Source organism: Pleurodeles waltl, chromosome 8 (assembly GCF_031143425.1).
Source record: "Pleurodeles waltl isolate 20211129_DDA chromosome 8, aPleWal1.hap1.20221129, whole genome shotgun sequence".
Lineage (NCBI taxonomy): Eukaryota > Metazoa > Chordata > Amphibia > Caudata > Salamandridae > Pleurodeles > Pleurodeles waltl.
This window is the reverse complement of record NC_090447.1, coordinates 357,170,080-357,179,205: the sequence shown is the minus strand read 5'-3', so window position 1 is coordinate 357,179,205 and position 9,126 is coordinate 357,170,080. Positions and strand designations below refer to the sequence as shown.

Below are 9,126 nucleotides of genomic sequence, written 5' to 3'. Positions count from 1 at the left end.
AGCCCCAACTCCCTCCCCTCCCTCTCCAACCACAACATGTCCCTTCCACCAAAACAAAAATTTAAAACAATGGCTTAGAAGAAGGCATTTTTTATTTGGGTCTGGAGCAGGTCCAGGCTGTGCTCGGTCCTGGTGTGCTGGCTCTCCATATGGTCCATCCACTGCAGGAAACGCTGGAGTATGCCCTGTTAGAGCAGGAAGGGGCTGTAGCAGGTGTAGTTAGCGCCCCTGACAGCTGGTGGCAGCATCAGCAATGTAATGGCCTTGAGGCTGGGGCTGGCTTGCTGTTTAACTGGGTCCCGGGTCAGAGGCAGTTATTTCCACCTCTTCTTCTTCCAGGAATACCAGCATTCCTCCTATATAGTCTCCAACCTCTACCACGGCAGATGGGTTGCTATCTCCTGCCTGGTGGGTGGTGCTGGTCAGCCAGCAGTAATAGCTATATTGAGAAAACCAAAAATAAAAAAGAGTAATTGTAAAAAATGCTCTGAGCAAACACTTCTTTTAAGGTAAGTAGTGGGTGGCACAGAAGCAGTGCATTGCTGATCCTCTAGGGACATTGAAATTTGACGTGATTCTGATTAGGAGAGTCACATTGCCAATTTTATTTGTTTACCCAAACATGCATCACATAAAAGGCACTGACTTGTAGAAAAGAATGAAGGCATAATAACACCAGATTAAAAAAACAGTGATTGGATTTGTTTTCGTTTAAAGGCTTGTCTAGTAACGAAAAAGACACTTTCAGTGGAAAAAAAAAACAATTACCTCTCATTTATGAGTAAAGCATTATGCACTATAGAGTACAGGTTGTGGCAAACTAATGGAGGCATGCTCGCCAGTGCTTCGGGTATTTTGCTACCGTTGCTGCTGGGGCAGATGTAGTTGTCAATTATCTATCTTTAATTCACTTGCCCTGCTCTTCTCCAAATGCCTTTCACTTAGTTTCTACCCTGACTCCAAACAGGCAGATGAATAATAAATAAGATATGTTACACATGTCACTTACAAAATAAAATGTGGCTATATTATCCTGTCTGTTCTAAGTAGATGGTGGGGGAAATGATACACTGCACTACAGCAAAAGGAACAGGCTATATAGATTGTATTTGTCTTGTTTGTCACAGAGTATTCCTTATGCCAAACTTGAAATCAAATCAGGCACTTTCTAGTCCCACTTTACTCACTGCCATCACCCACCACCGAAAAGTATTTACAACAAATTCATTCGCTGGGCAGTAAGGAAAGGAAACGACTTACTCTACTGCAAGGTAAGGCAGAGGGATTAGGTGGGCGGGTAGAGCTTTTCCTATGGAATTAAGGGGTGCCACTGATCATTGTTTCATCGTTTGCATAAACATTGGCTTATTCAGTCACTGTATAGACAAAAGTCTAAAAGGAAAAATCTGAACAGACGTAAAATAGTTCTATTATGGGATACCATGAATTATATGTTGGAACTATTTCACTTGCCCTTAAAAATGTGGCACATGGCAAGAATGGATTTTTCAATGTATTTGGTAGGCTGGGACGGAAGAACTTAGGAAAGAATAAAGTACTAAGTGGTGACTGAGTGGGTGAAGGGAAACACACCTTGTGGGTTCAGATTGCAATGCATTGAAAACTTTATAAATGCTGCATTAACTTAAACAGACGCAGTTTGCACAGCCAACACTATAGTCACAAATTGATCCATCACCCCCTTCTTTTGTCAAAATGCCATGGGCAGGGAGGGAGTTGATGAATCCTGATGGGTGGGATACATATCTGCCTAGCTTTACAAATACAGTGAGTCAAGAGATTAGAACACAAATTAAAACACCCCCACTTTGAACCATAGCTTTGATAACCATAAAACAAAGTAAGAGAAGTAGGTGAGCAGCACGCCCCTCTTCAGAAGAGCTCCCTTGTTTATTAATCCAAGCAATTAATCAATTAATCATTCATTCATTCTTCCTACTATATTCACCCATAGCTACCATGATTTAAGCTTTACTTTCTCTCATCCAGTATTTTACCAAAATACCAAATCTATTATCCATCCATTCAGTATCCACCCTTTCTTTCAATCATCCTTTCACCCATCCATCCATTTAACCAATACTCACACATGCATCCTTTCACCCACCCACGCTTCTTTTCCTTTCACTCATTTCACCCATCCTTTCTTTTAACCTTCCATTATTTTCCACGCCCATCAAGCCATCATTTGTAGCGTACATTGTCTGAGCTTTTGCTGAGTTGTAAATAGAAGAGGCCATAACCTAACCACTGCGGTAGCTGGAAATTCAGGGGATTCATGATCAAGACAACACCCTTGTAACTAGTGAATATAATAGTAGTTGTCAATAAGCAAACAATATGACTTACCATTGCCTGTCCCTGCCACCAATTCTCCCCCTTCAACTGACTCTCCTCCTGGTGCCACAGGTGGTTGTTGTGGCTGGAAAAAAAATGATACATTTTTTAGATGCCAGATACACCTCTCCTTAGTTTTTAAATTAAAAAATGCAACTGCAATACATCACAATAGTTCGGTTAGCACTGCAGTATCGTCCATCAAAAATATCTTCCTGGCCACTTTGTTGGTTCACAATGTTAGAAGGGGCAGAGCTATATCCTTTGATGATGATGACACAGAATCATTGAAGCCAACGAAGGGGTGGAATAAGAATGACCAGTGAAAGACAGAAAAAAAGATAATGCAGGAATAGCAGGTATGAAAAAAAATAGGAAGGGGGTTGGAAAAAAAGGAGACTATTGAAAAAATAAACAAGGCAAAATCAAAAGTAGTATAACAGTGGGCAGAGGTAAAAGTTAAGGAAATAATATTATTAAATAATAGGACTTACTGGGATGAGCAGATCCCTCAGCAGTGGCGCCGGTGATTGGCGCCTCCTTCCCAGCTCTTCCCGGGCCCATCTCAGCACTGACCATCTTCTTGCCCTTGGGATGCATATGTAAGAAAAAAAATATATAAAAATAGATTAGTGGTACAGTCCACATACTTATCATAACAGGCAAACACAATAACATTGTACTTATCTAAATCAGATCGCCTATGGTGCTAGTATCGACTATTGTTGAGTTGGCTATACTAATCCTAAAATCCCTATACCAAATGTCCTTAATGAAAACTACATTTGGAACTAATGCATTGCAATGAATAATCTTTGATTCTATTCTCATTTCTCAACCCCACCTTGATGGACCAACTCAGTCTCCCTTTTTAGCAAAGCATAGATGCATACTAGTACTACACACTGTGAAATTGCTTGGGACTGTAAGTGCTACATAGATAAAAGTCACAGAGAATGCTAACTCACTGATATTACTAATTCACTATGGTGCCGGGGGTACAGAGGAGTCTGCATTGCAATGGCTTCTTAAATAATCAGCCAAAGCAGGACCGGCGCATATGATTAGGTAGTGCCAAGCACCTGCATAGCTCAAGCTGGATCACATAATAATATTTTTAATGCAAACTAAACAAAACTTAAGTTTCAGTGTGAGCAGCGTGATTTGAAAAAAAGGTAGCATTGTACAACACAAACAAAAAATATAATATAATTAATGCTCATCGAGGCCTGGAATCTCGATGCCTAGCAGGTCGAGCAGGTTGAGCAGGTCCTGCTCACGGTCAATCATATCCATACAGTTGAGAATTCATTTGAAGCAGTGCTACTGAAGCAGGCAAGGTTTAACTATTGCTGTTGCTTGTTCAATTAAGGTTAGTGAGGTGTCAATTTTTACACCCAGATTCTTGACAACCAGAACAACTGTGGTGTGAGACTCAGGCTTGAAGGCCAAATGTTGGCTCGTTATTAGTGCTATAGGTTTCAAAAGACCAAAAATCTCAGTTTAAGAATCATTTAACTTGAGATGGTTTGAGTTCATCCAATGCAGTACACCAACTTAAAAATTATATAAATTTGAGGAGCACTTGGTATAGTCAGCTATGAAGCAAGCAGAGATTAATTTGAGCCAGTGTTTTCCGTGACATGCACCAGAACTTAATGGTCAACACCTACGCTTGAGACCACAAAAACTGTTAGTAATTATTAATTCACTGTACATTAAAATGACTATTACCTGCTACACAAGCTAATCTTATCGCTTTTGGGGACAGGAATAGTCGGAATTGTCACACTTAAAGGAGTGTGACGGTTTGTAGTTGTTTTGTTACAATTATTGGCAGCATGGTAGGGTCAATGTGTGGTGCAAGCTGCAGTGGCCTTGTGACGAGAGACCTGGCACTTATTCTTTTACAAGTTAAACACTAGAAGCAAGCAATTAACTGTGTGTTGTCTTCATAAAGAAACTACAGGGCATATTTACAAGCCCCTTGTGCCTTATTGTTCTACACTATCATCATGTTTTTACGCTAATGTGGCATTAAGGAGGCAATTACCCCCCACCATATTTACAAATTGATGCAATACATGCATTGCACCACTTGCGCCACATTATGCCTGCACCTGGCATAAAGTATGCAAAAGGGGCGTTCCCACACAGGGAAGCCAATAAATACGGTGCAGTGAAATTTACTAGATTTCACAGCATCATTTTATGTGTGAGGGCAGGCATTAGAATGATGCACCCATAATGTCTTATGGGCATCCCTGTGCTATGCTGGACTAGTGTCAACATTTTTGGTGCTAGTGCAAAAGTGTTGACGCTATTGTGGTATTTTGTGCCATGGTGAACCGTATTGTAGGGAGGGGCAAGGGGACACAAGAAAATTGGTGCATCAATGCTGATGCACCATTTTCTTGTAAATATGCCCATATGTTTGTTTTCAAAGGATTCAATCAGATGGGCCAAAGGAAATGGATACAAATTTTAAAGAAGTGGCAAAGGAACATTCTAGGGACACAGCCTGGGTGAGGGTTCAATTGGGGCTAATATGACTCAGAAAGACCTATTTGTTAGGAAATCTTTAAGCCAGCCTAGGGCCGAGCCCTGGATTCCAAATTTGGCAAGACTGGTTAAAAAGATTGAATGATGAACAGTGTCAAAGGCTTTGTTTAGGTCTAGCAGAATTAATGCAATAGGGGTATCAGAATCCGCTGCTAATCTCAATCGGACAAGACTGAGACTGTAGTAAACTCAGTGCTGTGACCTGCTTGGATGCCAATCTGTGGCACAGAGAAGGTTGTAGCTAAAAACAAAGAAGGCCAACTTTTGAAACACCTGGTTTTCCAATATTTGGCTGAGAAAAGGTCGTTGACTGACTGGTCTATAATTTGACAAAACATCAGTATCTAAGCCTGATTTTTTAAATTGGTGGGACACTGATCCTCTTTTTAAAAAGTTTGGAACCTGACCTACTGTCAGAGAAGAATTCACAATGGCTCTGGTCCATCTTGGAAATGCTAGTGAGTATTCTTTATACAGACATGCAGGCAAAGGGTTTGTTGAGGAGCCAGAAGCTCCACATTGCATAGCAAAGATAAAAACTTGTTGCTGCCAAGAGAACATTTAGAAAGCGAAGGGTACCTTAATGCCCTATCAATGCAGGAAGCCCTGGTTGGAGATATCGTGGGTGCCAGGGAGGATTGAATGTCTTCAATTTTCTGGATAAAAAAGTCAGCAATCTGATTAATTACATTTCCCATTTGGATGTGGTAGTTTCCTCTTGAGAGGGAATATTTTGAAAACTCTTAATTACAGAAAATTGTATCTGAATAAATATCAGATTTAGCTTCTCTGATTGACACTTATAGACTGAGTTTATCTTAAGTAATTTCCTTCAATGCCTGGTGCTTATAATGCCTTTGGCGTTCTAAGGTGTTTAGTGCCAGTTTCATTTTCCATAGTTCTGGAGAGTATTGTTTGCGAGGTTTGTTTCTCCTCTTCTTTGAACTGACTGAGGCTAGCTTGTCTAACTCTGTATGAAGAAAAGCAAAGTACTGACTGACCATATCAGAGGAGTGCTTATTGTCCAAAGAGCCTAGGGTTGGAATGTGTTGCTCCACAGTCTACCATGACACACCCAAGGCACCAATTCGGAACGCGGCAGTTGCCGTGGTTCCTCGTTTCGGCCGCCGGGCATGCCACTTTCCTTTTTTCCTTGCACGAGGCCCTAGGTTTCACATCGGGCCTCAGCGAGTTCGGGAGGCGGCATGGCCTAAGAATTAGTGTGGCCCCATTTTCCCCACTATAGCTCATACCTGGTTTCTTTTGTTTAATTCTATTCTTCTTTCTTTTGTTTTTTGTTCTTCTTTTATGATTTATCTCTCTTTTGGGTGGAGACATATTTTTGCTTCTTTTTCCCAGCACACCTTTTCATTCCCTGCATGCATCAGGATCCCTATCTAACATGGTGTCCTCATCTACATTTTCTATGACAGCTGTCCGAAACTAACATGGCATATTTTCCCTTCCTGCATGTCACTTCCTGTTTTTGGGTATATAAGGACTGAGACACTTGATCTCCTTGCGCTGCAACACTTCCTTTTGGTGGTGATCACACTCCGTTTTTTTCCAGTCCCTTTTTTCTCTCCTTCTTTCTGGCTTTCCAGTTATATTTTTTGTATTTTGACAAATTACCTTGCCTGTGCTTTTGTTGTTCCAGGGAGTTCCAGCCTTGAGGCTTTTTTTTCCTTTAGGTTTTTTCCTCAGGGACTTCTTTTGGAGGGAACGGACTGCCTTGACGTTTCCTTGTCAGGAGCACTGTGGCTACCAAAAAGTGTCACCCATATCTTGGCCAAAGCAGAACCTACAAGCGACAAGACCATCCTGCAGACAAGTCTGGTAAGCGACGAGTCAACTGTGACAGAATGATATTACATAGTTTTCTAAAGGAAGCATTCAGCTAGTTCCTTCAAGAAATATTTTTTAAAGAAGGCGAAACAACATTTGATACAATAGCCTATAGCATTGTGTGATGATAAAAAGGAGATTGAACATCGATGATCATTTCAATGAAGTTGGATCTTTATTGGCCACAGTCATTGACCGCTCCGACTGCTATCTAAAACTGTCCCCTCTGGAATGGCCCCCAAGGAGCATTCATTCCACATTCCATATTTAGCATGGAATGTAGAATGTATGAGATCACCACAAAATCTTCCTTCTCTTTAAAAAATTATAACAACTGAATATAAATCCATTTAAAAATACATAAGTAAAAGCTTAATCACAATATCTAGCAGGTTTTTTTTTAACAATCCTCTTACTTCTGTGTCTTAATAGTTCTTCATTGTTTGCTTTCAAACCAGGTTCTTTTTTTAAATTTTTGTTCACTGTGATTTTTAATCCCACTTGGATCTTCAACAACATCGTGAGATCTCCCCTAGTGTCACCATCGTAATCTCCCTTAATTTTCACTATTCTTCTTTTATTCCACCATCCGTGACCTTTGATTCATACTGTGTTTTTGGAAACAGCATCTACTCTCTCTGGACTTCTAAATTTGGACAACTCCTTAGTCACATGAGTGGGATCTTTTACTCGTATTCAATCACCTATATTAATTTTGGTTCTTTTTACCCATGCATCGTGATTTGTATCACAGTTGTCTTTAATTTTATTCTGAAACTTCTGAACACGAGGTCTAATGATCTCATCTAAAGACTTAGGCCTGTATTTATACTTTTTTTGCACTGCATTTGCGCCGCATTTTGGCACAAACTTACAAAATACAGTTGTATTTTGTGAGTTTGCACTGCTTTTGCGTGAAAAAAAATACGCAAATGCGGTGCTAAAAAGTGTAAATATGGGCCTTAGCTTTATCAGCTTTGGTCTTAACTTCTCTCAACCAAACAGGACACAGCTTAGATGCCAAAACACAACCTCTTATCAATGTAAATGGATTTGCACCAGTAACCGCATTTGGGGAGGAACTATGTGACCACAACATGTCCTCCACTGCTTCATTCACTTCTATTTTATTTTGAATCACCCATTGTATACATTCAACCAGTGTACAATTAATTATTTCAACAAGACCATTTCCTTGAGGATAATAAAGAGATACCCGCTTGTTTTGGATGGCATATTTTCCCCAAAATTATTTCATTTCTCTAGAGATAAGCTGTACCCCTTTGTCTGACACTAATTCTTAAGGGATGCCTTCGCTGGCAAATAATCTCTTCAAACTTTTAATAACCACATTTGTATTGGGTTCCTTCATAAACTCTACTTCCCACCATTTGCTAAAACAGTCCACCACCACAAACGGAAATCTGGATCTTCTTGCTAGGGTGATAAAAGGACCAATAAAAGCAATGGCCAGCTTAATCCAGGGTCTCACAGGCAAAGTACTTGGTGTTAAAGGTGTTGGCTGAGTTCTCAACACTTTGTCACTGTTTGCACAGATTACACAATTTCTCACACATGTAACTATTTCAAGATCCATACCTGGCCACCAATACCATACTCCTATCTTTCGCTCAGTAATGGTTTGTCCTAAATGTTCTTGATGACCAATCATAATGATTGTGTCTCTTAAGCCTCTGGGTGGAATGAATTTATGGTTCCTCATCAAAGTACCATTGCTCTCTACTGATAATTCGTCTGCAAGTTTAGTATAGGCTTGTAAATTTATTGGCAGAGGGTGGGTCAAATAGTTCTTTATACATACCATATATTCATCTTTTAACATTCCTTCGTTCCACTCAGTCTCCATAAAAGTGTTCCCATCACACACATCTACAACCGCAATCAAACACTCTTCATCTTCTTCATCCACCAACTCTATTTTCTCATTCAAATCGATTGGTGAATGAGACAAATAATCGGCCCTGATATTTTTCCCACCAGTAATATACTCAACTTTGAAATCATACTGTAGTAGTTTTGAACTCAATCTAGCAATTCTCGGAGTGTGTTGTTTGATAACTTTTCCACTAACGATGTTCACTAACAGTTTATGATCAGTCTTGAGTGTAAACCTTCTCCCCCAAATTTAGGGCCAGATGTAGGAAGTTGGCAAATTGCTACTTGCAATTTGCGAGTCCGAGTGACTCGCAAATTGCAACTCGCAATTTGCTATGCAGAACGGTGTCTCAGACACTGTCTGCGAGTCGCTATGGGGTCGCGAAGACCCACCTCATTAATATTAATGAGGTGGGTCGCAAATTGCGGCCCCAGAGCGACTATGGGCACTCACGGGTATGGAGG

General features: G+C 40.3%; 1 long non-coding RNA gene across 1 annotated transcript; it reads right to left on the bottom strand.

Annotated features, from left to right (window-relative positions):
- Window positions 1-286: 286 nt before the first annotated feature.
- Window positions 287-3,182, bottom strand: LOC138249098 (uncharacterized). The gene is made up of 3 exons (XR_011194714.1): window positions 2,853-3,182; window positions 2,371-2,443; window positions 287-439 (listed from the first exon to the last, which is right to left on the bottom strand). It is a non-coding gene; the product is annotated as an uncharacterized lncRNA (long non-coding RNA).
- Between the last annotated feature and the right edge of the window lie 5,944 nt (window positions 3,183-9,126).